The sequence below is a fragment of the Triticum urartu genome, chromosome 5A (assembly GCF_056163025.1).
Source record: "Triticum urartu cultivar PI428250 chromosome 5A, HENAU_Tu73, whole genome shotgun sequence".
Taxonomy (NCBI): Eukaryota; Viridiplantae; Streptophyta; class Magnoliopsida; order Poales; family Poaceae; genus Triticum; species Triticum urartu.
In genome coordinates, this window is record NC_141877.1 from 72,016,420 (window position 1) to 72,032,374 (window position 15,955).

Consider the following 15,955-nt stretch of genomic DNA (forward strand, 5'->3'; position numbering starts at 1 on the left):
CGCTTTTCGCGCCCCAACTCTCCCTAGCCGCGTGACTAACGAGCTCCGAGCTAAAACATATCGCAAATGTCAAAAATATGATGACAGGCTTAATATATATCACGCACGTGCGTTCTGTTCCTCACGTACGTACAAAAATAATTAAAAAGGGAATGCAACACGAGGACTTCCCAGGAGGTCACCCATCCTAGTACTACTCTCGCCCAAGCACGCTTAACTTCAGAGTTCTGATGGGATCCGGTGCTTTAGTGCTGGTATGATCGCATCCGACATGTTACCCCCGGCTTCATCCCTTATGCTTTCCACTCCCACGTCCGCTGCAAAGACGGCTATACATTCTTACTACCATTACAACCGTCGCCTACTAATGGATAATGCCCTATACTACTTACTCTCTCGCTCAACTACGAAGACGAGTTTACCACGATTTCCACCCCTCCCTCTATACCGCAGCAACACGTATTTTACACCCCTTTCACAACGCGCTTTTCGCGCCCCAACTCTCCCTAGCCGCGTGACTAACGAGCTCCGAGCTAAAACATATCGCAAATGTCAAAAATATGATGACAGGCTTAATATATATCACGCACGTGCGTTCTGTTCCTCACGTACGTACAAAAATAATTAAAAAGGGAATGCAACACGAGGACTTCCCAGGAGGTCACCCATCCTAGTACTACTCTCGCCCAAGCACGCTTAACTTCGGAGTTCTGATGGGATCCGGTGCTTTAGTGCTGGTATGATCGCATCCGACATGTTACCCCCGGCTTCATCCCTTATGCTTCCCACTCCCACGTCCGCTGCAAAGACGGCTATACATTCTTACTACCATTACAACCGTCGCCTACTAATGGATAATGCCCTATACTACTTACTCTCTCGCTCAACTACGAAGACGAGTTTACCACGATTTCCACCCCTCCCTCTATACCGCAGCAACACGTATTTTACACCCCTTTCACAACGCGCTTTTCGCGCCCCAACTCTCCCTAGCCGCGTGACTAACGAGCTCCGAGCTAAAACATATCACAAATGTCAAAAATATGATGACAGGCTTAATATATATCACGCACGTGCGTTCTGTTCCTCACGTACGTACAAAAATAATTAAAAAGGGAATGCAACACGAGGACTTCCCAGGAGGTCACCCATCCTAGTACTACTCTCGCCCAAGCACGCTTAACTTCGGAGTTCTGATGGGATCCGGTGCTTTAGTGCTGGTACGATCGCATCCGACATGTTACCCCCGGCTTCATCCCTTATGCTTCCCACTCCCACGTCCGCTGGAAAGACGGCTATACATTCTTACTACCATTACAACCGTCGCCTACTAATGGATAATGCCCTATACTACTTACTCTCTCGCTCAACTACGAAGACGAGTTTACCACGATTTCCACCCCTCCCTCTATACCGCAGCAACACGTATTTTACACCCCTTTCACAACGCGCTTTTCGCGCCCCAACTCTCCCTAGCCGCGTGACTAACGAGCTCCGAGCTAAAACATATCGCAAATGTCAAAAATATGATGACAGGCTTAATATATATCACGCACGTGCGTTCTGTTCCTCACGTACGTACAAAAATAATGAAAAAGGGAATGCAACACGAGGACTTCCCAGGAGGTCACCCATCGTAGTACTACTCTCGCCCAAGCACGCTTAACTTCGGAGTTCTGATGGGATCCGGTGCTTTAGTGCTGGTATGATCGCATCCGACATGTTACCCCCGGCTTCATCCCTTATGCTTCCCACTCCCACGTCCGCTGCAAAGACGGCTATACATTCTTACTACCATTACAACCGTCGCCTACTAATGGATAATGCCCTATACTACTTACTCTCTCGCTCAACTACGAAGACGAGTTTACCACGATTTCCACCCCTCCCTCTATACCGCAGCAACACGTATTTTACACCCCTTTCACAACACGCTTTTCGCGCCCCAACTCTCCCTAGCCGCGTGACTAACGAGCTCCGAGCTAAAACATATCGCAAATGTCAAAAATATGATGACAGGCTTAATATATATCACGCACGTGCGTTCTGTTCCTCACGTACGTACAAAAATAATTAAAAAGGGAATGCAACACGAGGACTTCCCAGGAGGTCACCCATCCTAGTACTACTCTCGCCCAAGCACGCTTAACTTCGGAGTTCTGATGGGATCCGGTGCTTTAGTGCTGGTATGATCGCATCCGACATGTTACCCCCGGCTTCATCCCTTATGCTTCCCACTCCCACGTCCGCTGCAAAGACGGCTATACATTCTTACTACCATTACAACCGTCGCCTACTAATGGATAATGCCCTATACTACTTACTCTCTCGCTCAACTACGAAGACGAGTTTACCACGATTTCCACCCCTCCCTCTATACCGCAGCAACACGTATTTTACACCCCTTTCACAACGCGCTTTTCGCGCCCCAACTCTCCCTAGCCGCGTGACTAACGAGCTCCGAGCTAAAACATATCGCAAATGTTAAAAATATGATGACAGGCTTAATATATATCACGCACGTGCGTTCTGTTCCTCACGTACGTACAAAAATAATTAAAAAGGGAATGCAACACGAGGACTTCCCAGGAAGTCACCCATCCTAGTACTACTCTTGCCCAAGCACGCTTAACTTCGGAGTTCTGATGGGATCCGGTGCTTTAGTGCTGGTATGATCGCATCCGACATGTTACCCCCGGCTTCATCCCTTATGCTTCCCACTCCCACGTCCGCTACAAAGACGGCTATACATTCTTACTACCATTACAACCGTCGCCTACTAATGGATAATGCCCTATACTACTTACTCTCTCGCTCAACTACGAAGACGAGTTTACCACGATTTCCACCCCTCCCTCTATACCGCAGCAACACATATTTTACACCCCTTTCACAACGCGCTTTTCGCGCCCCAACTCTCCCTAGCCGCGTGACTAACGAGCTCCGAGCTAAAACATATCGCAAATGTCAAAAATATGATGACAGGCTTAATATATATCACGCATCGTAGTACTACTCTCGCCCAAGCACGCTTAACTTCGGAGTTCTGATGGGATCCGGTGCTTTAGTGCTGGTATGATCGCATCCGACATGTTACCCCCGGCTTCATCCCTTATGCTTCCCACTCCCACGTCCGCTACAAAGACGGCTATACATTCTTACTACCATTACAACCGTCGCCTACTAATGGATAATGCCCTATACTACTTACTCTCTCGCTCAACTACGAATACGAGTTTACCACGATTTCCACCCCTCCCTCTATACAGCAGCAACACGTATTTTACACCCCTTTCACAACGCGCTTTTCGCGCCCCAACTCTCCCTAGCCGCGTGACTAACGAGCTCCGAGCTAAAACATATCGCAAATGTCAAAAATATGATGACAGGCTTAATATATATCACGCACGTGCGTTCTGTTCCTCACGTACGTACAAAAATAATTAAAAAGGGATTGCAACACGAGGACTTCCCAGGAGGTCACCCATCCTAGTACTACTCTCGCCCAAGCACGCTTAACTTCGGAGTTCTGATGGGATCCGGTGCTTTAGTGCTGGTATGATCGCATCCGACATGTTACCCCCGGCTTCATCCCTTATGCTTCCCACTCCCACGTCCGCTACAAAGACGGCTATACATTCTTACTACCATTACAACCGTCGCCTACTAATGGATAATGCCCTATACTACTTACTCTCTCGCTCAACTACGAAGACGAGTTTACCACGATTTCCACCCCTCCCTCTATACCGCAGCAACACGTATTTTACACCCCTTTCACAACGCGCTTTTCGCGCCCCAACTCTCCCTAGCCGCGTGACTAACGAGCTCCGAGCTAAAACATATCGCAAATGTCAAAAATATGATGACAGGCTTAATATATATCACGCACGTGCGTTCTGTTCCTCACGTACGCACAAAAATAATTAAAAAGGGAATGCAACACGAGGACTTCCCAGGAGGTCACCCATCGTAGTACTACTCTCGCCCAAGCACGCTTAACTTCGGAGTTCTGATGGGATCCGGTGCTTTAGTGCTGGTATGATCGCATCCGACATGCTACCCCCGGCTTCATCCCTTATGCTTCCCACTCCCACGTCCGCTGCAAAGACGGCTATACATTCTTACTACCATTACAACCGTCGCCTACTAATGGATAATGCCCTATACTACTTACTCTCTCGCTCAACTACGAAGACGAGTTTACCACGATTTCCACCCCTCCCTCTATACCGCAGCAACACGTATTTTACACCCCTTTCACAACGCGCTTTTCGCGCCCCAACTCTCCCTAGCCGCGTGACTAACGAGCTCCGAGCTAAAACATATCGCAAATGTCAAAAATATGATGACAGGCTTAATATATATCACGCACGTGCGTTCTGTTCCTCACGTACGTACAAAAATAATTAAAAAGGGAATGCAACACGAGGACTTCCCAGGAGGTCACCCATCCTAGTACTACTCTCGCCCAAGCACGCTTAACTTCGGAGTTCTGATGGGATCCGGTGCTTTAGTGCTGGTATGATCGCATCCGACATGTTACCCCCGGCTTCATCCCTTATGCTTCCCACTCCCACGTCCGCTGCAAAGACGGCTATACATTCTTACTACCATTACAACCGTCGCCTACTAATGGATAATGCCCTATACTACTTACTCTCTCGCTCAACTACGAAGACGAGTTTACCACGATTTCCACCCCTCCCTCTATACTGCAGCAACACGTATTTTACACCCCTTTCACAACGCGCTTTTCGCGCCCCAACTCTCCCTAGCCGCGTGACTAACGAGCTCCGAGCTAAAACATATCGCAAATGTCAAAAATATGATGACAGGCTTAATATATATCACGCACGTGCGTTCTGTTCCTCACGTACGTACAAAAATAATTAAAAAGGGAATGCAACACGAGGACTTCCCAGGAGGTCACCCATCCTAGTACTACTCTCGGCCAAGCACGCTTAACTTCGAAGTTCTGATGGGATCCGGTGCTTTAGTGCTGGTATGATCGCATCCGACATGTTACCCCCGGCTTCATCCCTTATGCTTCCCACTCCCACGTCCGCTGCAAAGACGGCTATACATTCTTACTACCATTACAACCGTCGCCTACTAATGGATAATGCCCTATACTACTTACTCTCTCGCTCAACTACGAAGACGAGTTTACCACGATTTCCACCCCTCCCTCTATACCGCAGCAACACGTATTTTACACCCCTTTCACAACGCGCTTTTCGCGCCCCAACTCTCCCTAGCCGCGTGACTAACGAGCTCCGAGCTAAAACATATCGCAAATGTCAAAAATATGATGACAGGCTTAATATATATCACGCACGTGCGTTCTGTTCCTCACGTACGTACAAAAATAATTAAAAAGGGAATGCAACACGAGGACTTCCCAGGAGGTCACCCATCCTAGTACTACTCTCGCCCAAGCACGCTTAACTTCGGAGTTCTGATGGGACCCGGTGCTTTAGTGCTGGTATGATCGCATCCGACATGTTACCCCCGGCTTCATCCCTTATGCTTCCCACTCCCACGTCCGCTGCAAAGACGGCTATACATTCTTACTACCATTACAACCGTCACCTACTAATGGATAACGCCCTATACTACTTACTCTCTCGCTCAACTACGAAGACGAGTTTACCACGATTTCCACCCCTCCCTCTATACCGCAGCAGCACGTATTTTACACCCCTTTCACAACGCGCTTTTCGCGCCCCAACTCTCCCTAGCCGCGTGACTAACGAGCTCCGAGCTAAAACATATCGCAAATGTCAAAAATATGATGACAGGCTTAATATATATCACGCACGTGCGTTCTGTTCCTCACGTACGCACAAAAATAATTAAAAAGGGAATGCAACACGAGGACTTCCCAGGAGGTCACCCATCGTAGTACTACTCTCGCCCAAGCACGCTTAACTTCGGAGTTCTGATGGGATCCGGTGCTTTAGTGCTGGTATGATCGCATCCGACATGCTACCCCCGGCTTCATCCCTTATGCTTCCCACTCCCACGTCCGCTGCAAAGACGGCTATACATTCTTACTACCATTACAACCGTCGCCTACTAATGGATAATGCCCTATACTACTTACTCTCTCGCTCAACTACGAAGACGAGTTTACCACGATTTCCACCCCTCCCTCTATACCGCAGCAACACGTATTTTACACCCCTTTCACAACGCGCTTTTCGCGCCCCAACTCTCCCTAGCCGCGTGACTAACGAGCTCCGAGCTAAAACATATCGCAAATGTCAAAAATATGATGACAGGCTTAATATATATCACGCACGTGCGTTCTGTTCCTCACGTACGTACAAAAATAATTAAAAAGGGAATGCAACACGAGGACTTCCCAGGAGGTCACCCATCCTAGTACTACTCTCGCCCAAGCACGCTTAACTTCGGAGTTCTGATGGGATCCGGTGCTTTAGTGCTGGTATGATCGCATCCGACATGTTACCCCCGGCTTCATCCCTTATGCTTCCCACTCCCACGTCCGCTGCAAAGACGGCTATACATTCTTACTACCATTACAACCGTCGCCTACTAATGGATAATGCCCTATACTACTTACTCTCTCGCTCAACTACGAAGACGAGTTTACCACGATTTCCACCCCTCCCTCTATACTGCAGCAACACGTATTTTACACCCCTTTCACAACGCGCTTTTCGCGCCCCAACTCTCCCTAGCCGCGTGACTAACGAGCTCCGAGCTAAAACATATCGCAAATGTCAAAAATATGATGACAGGCTTAATATATATCACGCACGTGCGTTCTGTTCCTCACGTACGTACAAAAATAATTAAAAAGGGAATGCAACACGAGGACTTCCCAGGAGGTCACCCATCCTAGTACTACTCTCGGCCAAGCACGCTTAACTTCGAAGTTCTGATGGGATCCGGTGCTTTAGTGCTGGTATGATCGCATCCGACATGTTACCCCCGGCTTCATCCCTTATGCTTCCCACTCCCACGTCCGCTGCAAAGACGGCTATACATTCTTACTACCATTACAACCGTCGCCTACTAATGGATAATGCCCTATACTACTTACTCTCTCGCTCAACTACGAAGACGAGTTTACCACGATTTCCACCCCTCCCTCTATACCGCAGCAACACGTATTTTACACCCCTTTCACAACGCGCTTTTCGCGCCCCAACTCTCCCTAGCCGCGTGACTAACGAGCTCCGAGCTAAAACATATCGCAAATGTCAAAAATATGATGACAGGCTTAATATATATCACGCACGTGCGTTCTGTTCCTCACGTACGTACAAAAATAATTAAAAAGGGAATGCAACACGAGGACTTCCCAGGAGGTCACCCATCCTAGTACTACTCTCGCCCAAGCACGCTTAACTTCGGAGTTCTGATGGGACCCGGTGCTTTAGTGCTGGTATGATCGCATCCGACATGTTACCCCCGGCTTCATCCCTTATGCTTCCCACTCCCACGTCCGCTGCAAAGACGGCTATACATTCTTACTACCATTACAACCGTCACCTACTAATGGATAACGCCCTATACTACTTACTCTCTCGCTCAACTACGAAGACGAGTTTACCACGATTTCCACCCCTCCCTCTATACCGCAGCAGCACGTATTTTACACCCCTTTCACAACGCGCTTTTCGCGCCCCAACTCTCCCTAGCCGCGTGACTAACGAGCTCCGAGCTAAAACATATCGCAAATGTCAAAAATATGATGACAGGCTTAATATATATCACGCACGTGCGTTCTGTTCCTCACGTACGTACAAAAATAATTAAAAAGGGAATGCAACACGAGGACTTCCCAGGAGGTCACCCATCCTAGTACTACTCTCGCCCAAGCACGCTTAACTTCGGAGTTCTGATGGGATCCGGTGCTTTAGTGCTGGTATGATCGCATCCGACATGTTACCCCCGGCTTCATCCCTTATGCTTCCCACTCCCACGTCCGCTGCAAAGACGGCTATACGTTCTTACTACCATTACAACCGTCGCCTACTAATGGATAATGCCCTATACTACTTACTCTCTCGCTCAACTACGAAGACGAGTTTACCACGATTTCCACCCCTCCCTCTATACCGCAGCAACACGTATTTTACACCCCTTTCACAACGCGCTTTTCGCGCCCCAACTCTCCCTAGCCGCGTGACTAACGAGCTCCGAGCTAAAACATATCGCAAATGTCAAAAATATGATGACAGGCTTAATATATATCACGCACGTGCGTTCTGTTCCTCACGTACGTACAAAAATAATTAAAAAGGGAATGCAACACGAGGACTTCCCAGGAGGTCCCATCCTAGTACTACTCTCGCCCAAGCACGCTTAACTTCGGAGTTCTGATGGGATCCGGTGCTTTAGTGCTGGTATGATCGCATCCGACATGTTACCCCGGGCTTCATCCCTTATGCTTCCCACTCCCACGTCCGCTGCAAAGACGGCTATACATTCTTACTACCATTACAACCGTCGCCTACTAATGGATAATGCCCTATACTACTTACTCTCTCGCTCAACTACGAAGACGAGTTTACCACGATTTCCACCCCTCCCTCTATACCGCAGCAACACGTATTTTACACCCCTTTCACAACGCGCTTTTCGCGCCCCAACTCTCCCTAGCCGCGTGACTAACGAGCTCCGAGCTAAAACATATCGCAAATGTCAAAAATATGATGACAGGCTTAATATATATCACGCACGTGCGTTCTGTTCCTCACGTACGTACAAAAATAATTAAAAAGGGAATGCAACACGAGGACTTCCCAGGAGGTCACCCATCCTAGTACTACTCTCGCCCAAGCACGCTTAACTTCGGAGTTCTGATGGAATCCGGTGCTTTAGTGCTGGTATGATCGCATCCGACATGTTACCCCCGGCTTCATCCCTTATGCTTCCCACTCCCACGTCCGCTGCAAAGATGGCTACACGTTCTTACTACCATTACAACCGTCGCCTACTAATGGATAATGCCCTATACTACTTACTCTCTCGCTCAACTACGAAGACGAGTTTACCACGATTTCCACCCCTCCCTCTATACCGCAGCAACACGTATTTTACACCCCTTTCACAACGCGCTTTTCGCGCCCCAACTCTCCCTAGCCGCGTGACTAACGAGCTCCGAGCTAAAACATATCGCAAATGTCAAAAATATGATGACAGGCTTAATATATATCACGCACGTGCGTTCTGTTCCTCACGTACGTACAAAAATAATTAAAAAGGGAATGCAACACGAGGACTTCCCAGGAGGTCACCCATCCTACTCTCGCCCAAGCACGCTTAACTTCGGAGTTCTGATGGGATCCGGTGCTTTAGTGCTGGTATGATCGCATCCGACATGTTACCCCCGGCTTCATCCCTTATGCTTCCCACTCCCACGTCCGCTCCAAAGACGGCTATACGTTCTTACTACCATTACAACCGTCGCCTACTAATGGATAATGCCCTATACTACTTACTCTCTCGCTCAACTACGAAGACGAGTTTACCACGATTTCCACCCCTCCCTCTATACCGCAGCAACACGTATTTTACACCCTTTCACAACGCGCTTTTCGCGCACCAACTCTCCCTAGCCGCGTGACTAACGAGCTCCGAGCTAAAACATATCGCAAATGTCAAAAATATGATGACAGGCTTAATATATATCACGCACGTGCGTTCTGTTCCTCACGTACGTACAAAAATAATTAAAAAGGGAATGCAACACGAGGACTTCCCAGGAGGTCACCCATCCTAGTACTACTCTCGCCCAAGCACGCTTAACTTCGGAGTTCTGATGGGATCCGGTGCTTTAGTGCTGGTATGATCGCATCCGACATGTTACCCCCGGCTTCATCCCTTATGCTTCCCACTCCCACGTCCGCTACAAAGACGGCTATACGTTCTTACTACCATTACAACCGTCGCCTACTAATGGATAATGCCCTATACTACTTACTCTCTCGCTCAACTACGAAGACGAGTTTACCACGATTTCCACCCCTCCCTCTATACCGCAGCAACACGTATTTTACACCCCTTTCACAACGCGCTTTTCGCGCCCCAACTCTCCCTAGCCGCGTGACTAACGAGCTCCGAGCTAAAACATATCGCAAATGTCAAAAATATGATGACATGCTTAATATATATCACGCACGTGCGTTCTGTTCCTCACGTACGTACAAAAATAATTAAAAAGGGAATGCAACACGAGGACTTCCCAGGAGGTCACCCATCCTAGTACTACTCTCGCCCAAGCACGCTTAACTTCGGAGTTCTGATGGGATCCGGTGCTTTAGTGCTGGTATGATCGCATCCGACATGTTACCCCCGGCTTCATCCCTTATGCTTCCCACTCCCACGTCCGCTACAAAGACGGCTATACATTCTTACTACCATTACAACCGTCGCCTACTAATGGATAATGCCCTATACTACTTACTCTCTCGCTCAACTACGAAGACGAGTTTACCACGATTTCCACCCCTCCCTCTATACCGCAGCAACACGTATTTTACACCCCTTTCACAACGCGCTTTTCGCGCCCCAACTCTCCCTAGCCGCGTGACTAACGAGCTCCGAGCTAAAACATATCGCAAATGTCAAAAATATGATGACAGGCTTAATATATATCACGCACGTGCGTTCTGTTCCTCACGTACGTACAAAAATAATTAAAAAGGGAATGCAACACGAGGACTTCCCAGGAGGTCACCCATCGTAGTACTACTCTCGCCCAAGCACGCTTAACTTCGTAGTTCTGATGGGATCCGGTGCTTTAGTGCTGGTATGATCGCATCCGACATGTTACCCCCGGCTTCATCCCTTATGCTTCCCACTCCCACGTCCGCTCCAAAGACGGCTATACGTTCTTACTACCATTACAACCGTCGCCTACTAATGGATAATGCCCTATACTACTTACTCTCTCGCTCAACTACGAAGACGAGTTTACCACGATTTCCACCCCTCCCTCTATACCGCAGCAACACGTATTTTACACCCCTTTCACAACGCGCTTTTCGCGCCCCAACTCTCCCTAGCCGCGTGACTAACGAGCTCCGAGCTAAAACATATCGCAAATGTCAAAAATATGATGACAGGCTTAATATATATCACGCATGTGCGTTCTGTTCCTCACGTACGTACAAAAATAATTAAAAAGGGAATGCAACACGAGGACTTCCCAGACAGGCTTAATATATATCACGCACGTGCGTTCTGTTCCTCACGTACGTACAAAAATAATTAAAAAGGGAATGCAACACGAGGACTTCCTAGGAGGTCACCCATCCTAGTACTACTCTCGCCCAAGCACGCTTAACTTCGGAGTTCTGATGGGATCCGGTGCTTTAGTGCTGGTATGATCGCATCCGACATGTTACCCCCGGCTTCATCCCTTATGCTTCCCACTCCCACGTCCGCTGCAAAGACGGCTATACGTTCTTACTACCATTACAACCGTCGCCTACTAATGGATAATGCCCTATACTACTTACTCTCTCGCTCAACTACGAAGACGAGTTTACCACGATTTCCACCCCTCCCTCTATACCGCAGCAACACGTATTTTACACCCCTTTCACAACGCGCTTTTCGCGCCCCAACTCTCCCTAGCCGCGTGACTAACGAGCTCCGAGCTAAAACATATCGCAAATGTCAAAAATATGATGACAGGCTTAATATATATCACGCACGTGCGTTCTGTTCCTCACGTACGTACAAAAATAATTAAAAAGGGAATGCAACACGAGGACTTCCCAGGAGGTCACCCATCCTAGCACTACTCTCGCCCAAGCACGCTTAACTTCGGAGTTCTGATGGGATCCGGTGCTTTAGTGCTGGTATGATCGCATCCGACATGTTACCCCCGGCTTCATCCCTTATGCTTCCCACTCCCACGTCCGCTCCAAAGACGGCTATACGTTCTTACTACCATTACAACCGTCGCCTACTAATGGATAATGCCCTATACTACTTACTCTCTCGCTCAACTACGAAGACGAGTTTACCACGATTTCCACCCCTCCCTCTATACCGCAGCAACACGTATTTTACACCCCTTTCACAACGCGCTTTTCGCGCCCCAACTCTCCCTAGCCGCGTGACTAACGAGCTCCGAGCTAAAACATATCGCAAATGTCAAAAATATGATGACAGGCTTAATATATATCACGCACGTGCGTTCTGTTCCTCACGTACGTACAAAAATAATTAAAAAGGGAATGCAACACGAGGACTTCCCAGGAGGTCACCCATCCTAGTACTACTCTCGCCCAAGCACGCTTAACTTCGGAGTTCTGATGGGATCCGGTGCTTTAGTGCTGGTATGATCGCATCCGACATGTTACCCCCGGCTTCATCCCTTATGCTTCCCACTCCCACGTCCGCTGCAAAGACGGCTATACATTCTTACTACCATTACAACCGTCGCCTACTAATGGATAATGCCCTATACTACTTACTCTCTCGCTCAACTACGAAGACGAGTTTACCACGATTTCCACCCCTCCCTCTATACCGCAGCAACACGTATTTTACACCCCTTTCACAACGCGCTTTTCGCGGCCCAACTCTCCCTAGCCGCGTGACTAACGAGCTCCGAGCTAAAACATATCGCAAATGTCAAAAATATGATGACAGGCTTAATATATATCACGCACGTGCGTTCTGTTCCTCACGTACGTACAAAAATAATTAAAAAGGGAATGCAACACGAGGACTTCCCAGGAGGTCACCCATCCTAGTACTACTCTCGCCCAAGCACGCTTAACTTCGGAGTTCTGATGGGATCCGGTGCTTTAGTGCTGGTATGATCGCATCCGACATGTTACCCCCGGCTTCATCCCTTATGCTTCCCACTCCCACGTCCGCTCCAAAGACGGCTATACGTTCTTACTACCATTACAACCGTCGCCTACTAATGGATAATGCCCTATACTACTTACTCTCTCGCTCAACTACGAAGACGAGTTACCACGATTTCCACCCCTCCCTCTATACCGCAGCAACACGTATTTTACACCCCTTTCACAACGCGCTTTTCGTGGCCCAACTCTCCCTAGCCGCGTGACTAACGAGCTCCGAGCTAAAACATATCGCAAATGTCAAAAATATGATGACAGGCTTAATATATATCACGCACGTGCGTTCTGTTCCTCACGTACGTACAAAAATAATTAAAAAGGGAATGCAACACGAGGACTTCCCAGGAGGTCACCCATCCTAGTACTACTCTCGCCCAAGCACGCTTAACTTCGGAGTTCTGATGGGATCCGGTGCTTTAGTGCTGGTATGATCGCATCCGACATGTTACCCCCGGCTTCATCCCTTATGCTTCCCACTCCCACGTCCGCTGCAAAGACGGCTATACTTTCTTACTACCATTACAACCGTCGCCTACTAATGGATAATGCCCTATACTACTTACTCTCTCGCTCAACTACGAAGACGAGTTTACCACGATTTCCACCCCTCCCTCTATACCGCAGCAACACGTATTTTACACCCCTTTCACAACGCGCTTTTCGCGGCCCAACTCTCCCTAGCCGCGTGACTAACGAGCTCCGAGCTAAAACATATCGCAAATGTCAAAAATATGATGACAGGCTTAATATATATCACGCACGTGCGTTCTGTTCCTCACGTACGTACAAAAATAATTAAAAAGGGAATGCAACACGAGGACTTCCCAGGAGGTCACCCATCCTAGTACTACTCTCGCCCAAGCACGCTTAACTTCGGAGTTCTGATGGGATCCGGTGCTTTAGTGCTGGTATGATCGCATCCGACATGTTACCCCCGGCTTCATCCCTTATGCTTCCCACTCCCACGTCCGCTGCAAAGACGGCTATACGTTCTTACTACCATTACAACCGTCGCCTACTAATGGATAATGCCCTATAGTACTTACTCTCTCGCTCAACTACGAAGACGAGTTTACCACGATTTCCACCCCTCCCTCTATACCGCAGCAACACGTATTTTACACCCCTTTCACAACGCGCTTTTCGCGCCCCAACTCTCCCTAGCCGCGTGACTAACCAGCTCCGAGCTAAAACATATCGCAAATGTCAAAAATATGATGACAGGCTTAATATATATCACGCACGTGCGTTCTGTTCCTCACGTACGTACAAAAATAATTAAAAAGGGAATGCAACACGAGGACTTCCCAGGAGGTCACCCATCCTAGTACTACTCTCGCCCAAGCACGCTTAACTTCGGAGTTCTGATGGGATCCGGTGCTTTAGTGCTGGTATGATCGCATCCGACATGTCCCCCCGGCTTCATCCTTATGCTTCCCACTCCCACGTCCGCTGCAAAGACGGCTATACGTTCTTACTACCATTACAACCGTCGCCTACTAATGGATAATGCCCTATACTACTTACTCTCTCGCTCAACTACGAAGACGAGTTTACCACGATTTCCACCCCTCCCTCTATACCGCAGCAACACGTATTTTACACCCCTTTCACAACGCGCTTTTCGCGCCCCAACTCTCCCTAGCCGCGTGACTAACGAGCTCCGAGCTAAAACATATCGCAAATGTCAAAAATATGATGACAGGCTTAATATATATCACGCACGTGCGTTCCGTTCCTCACGTACGTACAAAAATAATTAAAAAGGGAATGCAACACGAGGACTTCCCAGGAGGTCACCCATCCTAGTACTACTCTCGCCCAAGCACGCTTAACTTCGGAGTTCTGATGGGATCCGGTGCTTTAGTGCTGGTATGATCGCATCCGACATGTTACCCCCGGCTTCATCCCTTATGCTTCCCACTCCCACGTCCGCTACAAAGACGGCTATACGTTCTTACTACCATTACAACCGTCGCCTACTAATGGATAATGCCCTATACTACTTACTCTCTCGCTCAACTACGAAGACGAGTTTACCACGATTTCCACCCCTCCCTCTATACCGCAGCAACACGTATTTTACACCCCTTTCACAACGCGCTTTTCGCGCCCCAACTCTCCCTAGCCGCGTGACTAACGAGCTCCGAGCTAAAACATATCGCAAATGTCAAAAATATGATGACAGGCTTAATATATATCACGCACGTGCGTTCCGTTCCTCACGTACGTACAAAAATAATTAAAAAGGGAATGCAACACGAGGACTTCCCAGGAGGTCACCCATCCTAGTACTACTCTCGCCCAAGCACGCTTAACTTCGGAGTTCTGATGGGATCCGGTGCTTTAGTGCTGGTATGATCGCATTCGACATGTTACCCCCGGCTTCATCCCTTATGCTTCCCACTCCCACGTCCGCTACAAAGACGGCTATACGTTCTTACTACCATTACAACCGTCGCCTACTAATGGATAATGCCCTATACTACTTACTCTCTCGCTCAACTACGAAGACGAGTTTACCACGATTTCCACCCCTCCCTCTATACCGCAGCAACACGTATTTTACACCCCTTTCACAACGCGCTTTTCGCGCCCCAACTCTCCCTAGCCGCGTGACTAACGAGCTCCGAGCTAAAACATATCGCAAATGTCAAAAATATGATGACAGGCTTAATATATATCACGCACGTGCGTTCTGTTCCTCACGTACGTACAAAAATAATTAAAAAGGGAATGCAACACGAGGACTTCCCAGGAGGTCACCCATCGTAGTACTACTCTCGCCCAAGCACGCTTAACTTCGGAGTTCTGATGGGATCCGGTGCTTTAGTGCTGGTATGATCGCATCCGACATGTTACCCCCGGCTTCATCCCTTATGCTTCCCACTCCCACGTCCGCTGCAAAGACGGCTATACATTCTTACTACCATTACAACCGTCGCCTACTAATGGATAATGCCCTATACTACTTACTCTCTCGCTCAACTACGAAGACGAGTTTACCACGATTTCCACCCCTCCCTCTATACCGCAGCAACACGTATTTTACACCCCTTTCACAACGCGCTTTTCGCGCCCCA

At 48.4% G+C, this 15,955-nt stretch overlaps 31 non-coding genes and 2 pseudogenes across 31 annotated transcripts; all 33 read right to left on the minus strand.

The window, feature by feature from the left end:
* Nucleotides 1-149: 149 nt before the first annotated feature.
* LOC147969314 (5S ribosomal RNA) lies at nt 150-268 on the minus strand. The gene has a single exon (XR_015605932.1). It is a non-coding gene; the product is annotated as a 5S ribosomal RNA (ribosomal RNA).
* Nucleotides 269-632: 364 nt separating this feature from the next.
* Nucleotides 633-751, minus strand: LOC147969315 (5S ribosomal RNA). Its single transcript, XR_015604988.1, has one exon. It is a non-coding gene; the product is annotated as a 5S ribosomal RNA (ribosomal RNA).
* Nucleotides 752-1,115: 364 nt separating this feature from the next.
* LOC147969316 (5S ribosomal RNA) lies at nt 1,116-1,234 on the minus strand. The gene has a single exon (XR_015606158.1). It is a non-coding gene; the product is annotated as a 5S ribosomal RNA (ribosomal RNA).
* A 364-nt stretch (nt 1,235-1,598) lies between these two features.
* Nucleotides 1,599-1,717, minus strand: LOC147969317 (5S ribosomal RNA). The gene has a single exon (XR_015605735.1). It is a non-coding gene; the product is annotated as a 5S ribosomal RNA (ribosomal RNA).
* A 364-nt stretch (nt 1,718-2,081) lies between these two features.
* Nucleotides 2,082-2,200, minus strand: LOC147969318 (5S ribosomal RNA). The gene has a single exon (XR_015604989.1). It is a non-coding gene; the product is annotated as a 5S ribosomal RNA (ribosomal RNA).
* Nucleotides 2,201-2,564: 364 nt separating this feature from the next.
* On the minus strand, nt 2,565-2,683 carry LOC147969319 (5S ribosomal RNA). The gene has a single exon (XR_015606568.1). It is a non-coding gene; the product is annotated as a 5S ribosomal RNA (ribosomal RNA).
* A 287-nt stretch (nt 2,684-2,970) lies between these two features.
* LOC147969320 (5S ribosomal RNA) lies at nt 2,971-3,087 on the minus strand (annotated as a pseudogene).
* A 364-nt stretch (nt 3,088-3,451) lies between these two features.
* On the minus strand, nt 3,452-3,570 carry LOC147969321 (5S ribosomal RNA). The gene has a single exon (XR_015606002.1). It is a non-coding gene; the product is annotated as a 5S ribosomal RNA (ribosomal RNA).
* A 364-nt stretch (nt 3,571-3,934) lies between these two features.
* Nucleotides 3,935-4,053, minus strand: LOC147969322 (5S ribosomal RNA). Its single transcript, XR_015605736.1, has one exon. It is a non-coding gene; the product is annotated as a 5S ribosomal RNA (ribosomal RNA).
* A 364-nt stretch (nt 4,054-4,417) lies between these two features.
* LOC147969323 (5S ribosomal RNA) lies at nt 4,418-4,536 on the minus strand. Its single transcript, XR_015604990.1, has one exon. It is a non-coding gene; the product is annotated as a 5S ribosomal RNA (ribosomal RNA).
* A 364-nt stretch (nt 4,537-4,900) lies between these two features.
* LOC147969324 (5S ribosomal RNA) lies at nt 4,901-5,019 on the minus strand. The gene has a single exon (XR_015606628.1). It is a non-coding gene; the product is annotated as a 5S ribosomal RNA (ribosomal RNA).
* A 364-nt stretch (nt 5,020-5,383) lies between these two features.
* On the minus strand, nt 5,384-5,502 carry LOC147969325 (5S ribosomal RNA). Its single transcript, XR_015605994.1, has one exon. It is a non-coding gene; the product is annotated as a 5S ribosomal RNA (ribosomal RNA).
* A 364-nt stretch (nt 5,503-5,866) lies between these two features.
* Nucleotides 5,867-5,985, minus strand: LOC147969326 (5S ribosomal RNA). Its single transcript, XR_015605737.1, has one exon. It is a non-coding gene; the product is annotated as a 5S ribosomal RNA (ribosomal RNA).
* A 364-nt stretch (nt 5,986-6,349) lies between these two features.
* On the minus strand, nt 6,350-6,468 carry LOC147969327 (5S ribosomal RNA). Its single transcript, XR_015604991.1, has one exon. It is a non-coding gene; the product is annotated as a 5S ribosomal RNA (ribosomal RNA).
* Nucleotides 6,469-6,832: 364 nt separating this feature from the next.
* On the minus strand, nt 6,833-6,951 carry LOC147969328 (5S ribosomal RNA). Its single transcript, XR_015606629.1, has one exon. It is a non-coding gene; the product is annotated as a 5S ribosomal RNA (ribosomal RNA).
* Nucleotides 6,952-7,315: 364 nt separating this feature from the next.
* Nucleotides 7,316-7,434, minus strand: LOC147969329 (5S ribosomal RNA). Its single transcript, XR_015605995.1, has one exon. It is a non-coding gene; the product is annotated as a 5S ribosomal RNA (ribosomal RNA).
* Nucleotides 7,435-7,798: 364 nt separating this feature from the next.
* Nucleotides 7,799-7,917, minus strand: LOC147969330 (5S ribosomal RNA). Its single transcript, XR_015604992.1, has one exon. It is a non-coding gene; the product is annotated as a 5S ribosomal RNA (ribosomal RNA).
* Nucleotides 7,918-8,281: 364 nt separating this feature from the next.
* Nucleotides 8,282-8,398, minus strand: LOC147969331 (5S ribosomal RNA). The gene has a single exon (XR_015606569.1). It is a non-coding gene; the product is annotated as a 5S ribosomal RNA (ribosomal RNA).
* A 364-nt stretch (nt 8,399-8,762) lies between these two features.
* Nucleotides 8,763-8,881, minus strand: LOC147969332 (5S ribosomal RNA). Its single transcript, XR_015606011.1, has one exon. It is a non-coding gene; the product is annotated as a 5S ribosomal RNA (ribosomal RNA).
* Nucleotides 8,882-9,245: 364 nt separating this feature from the next.
* Nucleotides 9,246-9,358, minus strand: LOC147969333 (5S ribosomal RNA; annotated as a pseudogene).
* Nucleotides 9,359-9,721: 363 nt separating this feature from the next.
* LOC147969334 (5S ribosomal RNA) lies at nt 9,722-9,840 on the minus strand. The gene has a single exon (XR_015604993.1). It is a non-coding gene; the product is annotated as a 5S ribosomal RNA (ribosomal RNA).
* Nucleotides 9,841-10,204: 364 nt separating this feature from the next.
* LOC147969335 (5S ribosomal RNA) lies at nt 10,205-10,323 on the minus strand. Its single transcript, XR_015604995.1, has one exon. It is a non-coding gene; the product is annotated as a 5S ribosomal RNA (ribosomal RNA).
* A 364-nt stretch (nt 10,324-10,687) lies between these two features.
* On the minus strand, nt 10,688-10,806 carry LOC147969336 (5S ribosomal RNA). Its single transcript, XR_015606558.1, has one exon. It is a non-coding gene; the product is annotated as a 5S ribosomal RNA (ribosomal RNA).
* A 455-nt stretch (nt 10,807-11,261) lies between these two features.
* LOC147969337 (5S ribosomal RNA) lies at nt 11,262-11,380 on the minus strand. Its single transcript, XR_015606018.1, has one exon. It is a non-coding gene; the product is annotated as a 5S ribosomal RNA (ribosomal RNA).
* Nucleotides 11,381-11,744: 364 nt separating this feature from the next.
* On the minus strand, nt 11,745-11,863 carry LOC147969338 (5S ribosomal RNA). The gene has a single exon (XR_015606313.1). It is a non-coding gene; the product is annotated as a 5S ribosomal RNA (ribosomal RNA).
* Nucleotides 11,864-12,227: 364 nt separating this feature from the next.
* On the minus strand, nt 12,228-12,346 carry LOC147969339 (5S ribosomal RNA). Its single transcript, XR_015604996.1, has one exon. It is a non-coding gene; the product is annotated as a 5S ribosomal RNA (ribosomal RNA).
* Nucleotides 12,347-12,710: 364 nt separating this feature from the next.
* LOC147969340 (5S ribosomal RNA) lies at nt 12,711-12,829 on the minus strand. The gene has a single exon (XR_015604997.1). It is a non-coding gene; the product is annotated as a 5S ribosomal RNA (ribosomal RNA).
* Nucleotides 12,830-13,192: 363 nt separating this feature from the next.
* Nucleotides 13,193-13,311, minus strand: LOC147969341 (5S ribosomal RNA). The gene has a single exon (XR_015604998.1). It is a non-coding gene; the product is annotated as a 5S ribosomal RNA (ribosomal RNA).
* A 364-nt stretch (nt 13,312-13,675) lies between these two features.
* LOC147969342 (5S ribosomal RNA) lies at nt 13,676-13,794 on the minus strand. The gene has a single exon (XR_015604999.1). It is a non-coding gene; the product is annotated as a 5S ribosomal RNA (ribosomal RNA).
* A 364-nt stretch (nt 13,795-14,158) lies between these two features.
* LOC147969343 (5S ribosomal RNA) lies at nt 14,159-14,277 on the minus strand. Its single transcript, XR_015605000.1, has one exon. It is a non-coding gene; the product is annotated as a 5S ribosomal RNA (ribosomal RNA).
* Nucleotides 14,278-14,639: 362 nt separating this feature from the next.
* On the minus strand, nt 14,640-14,758 carry LOC147969344 (5S ribosomal RNA). Its single transcript, XR_015605001.1, has one exon. It is a non-coding gene; the product is annotated as a 5S ribosomal RNA (ribosomal RNA).
* A 364-nt stretch (nt 14,759-15,122) lies between these two features.
* Nucleotides 15,123-15,241, minus strand: LOC147969345 (5S ribosomal RNA). The gene has a single exon (XR_015605385.1). It is a non-coding gene; the product is annotated as a 5S ribosomal RNA (ribosomal RNA).
* A 364-nt stretch (nt 15,242-15,605) lies between these two features.
* LOC147969346 (5S ribosomal RNA) lies at nt 15,606-15,724 on the minus strand. Its single transcript, XR_015605738.1, has one exon. It is a non-coding gene; the product is annotated as a 5S ribosomal RNA (ribosomal RNA).
* Between the last annotated feature and the right edge of the window lie 231 nt (nt 15,725-15,955).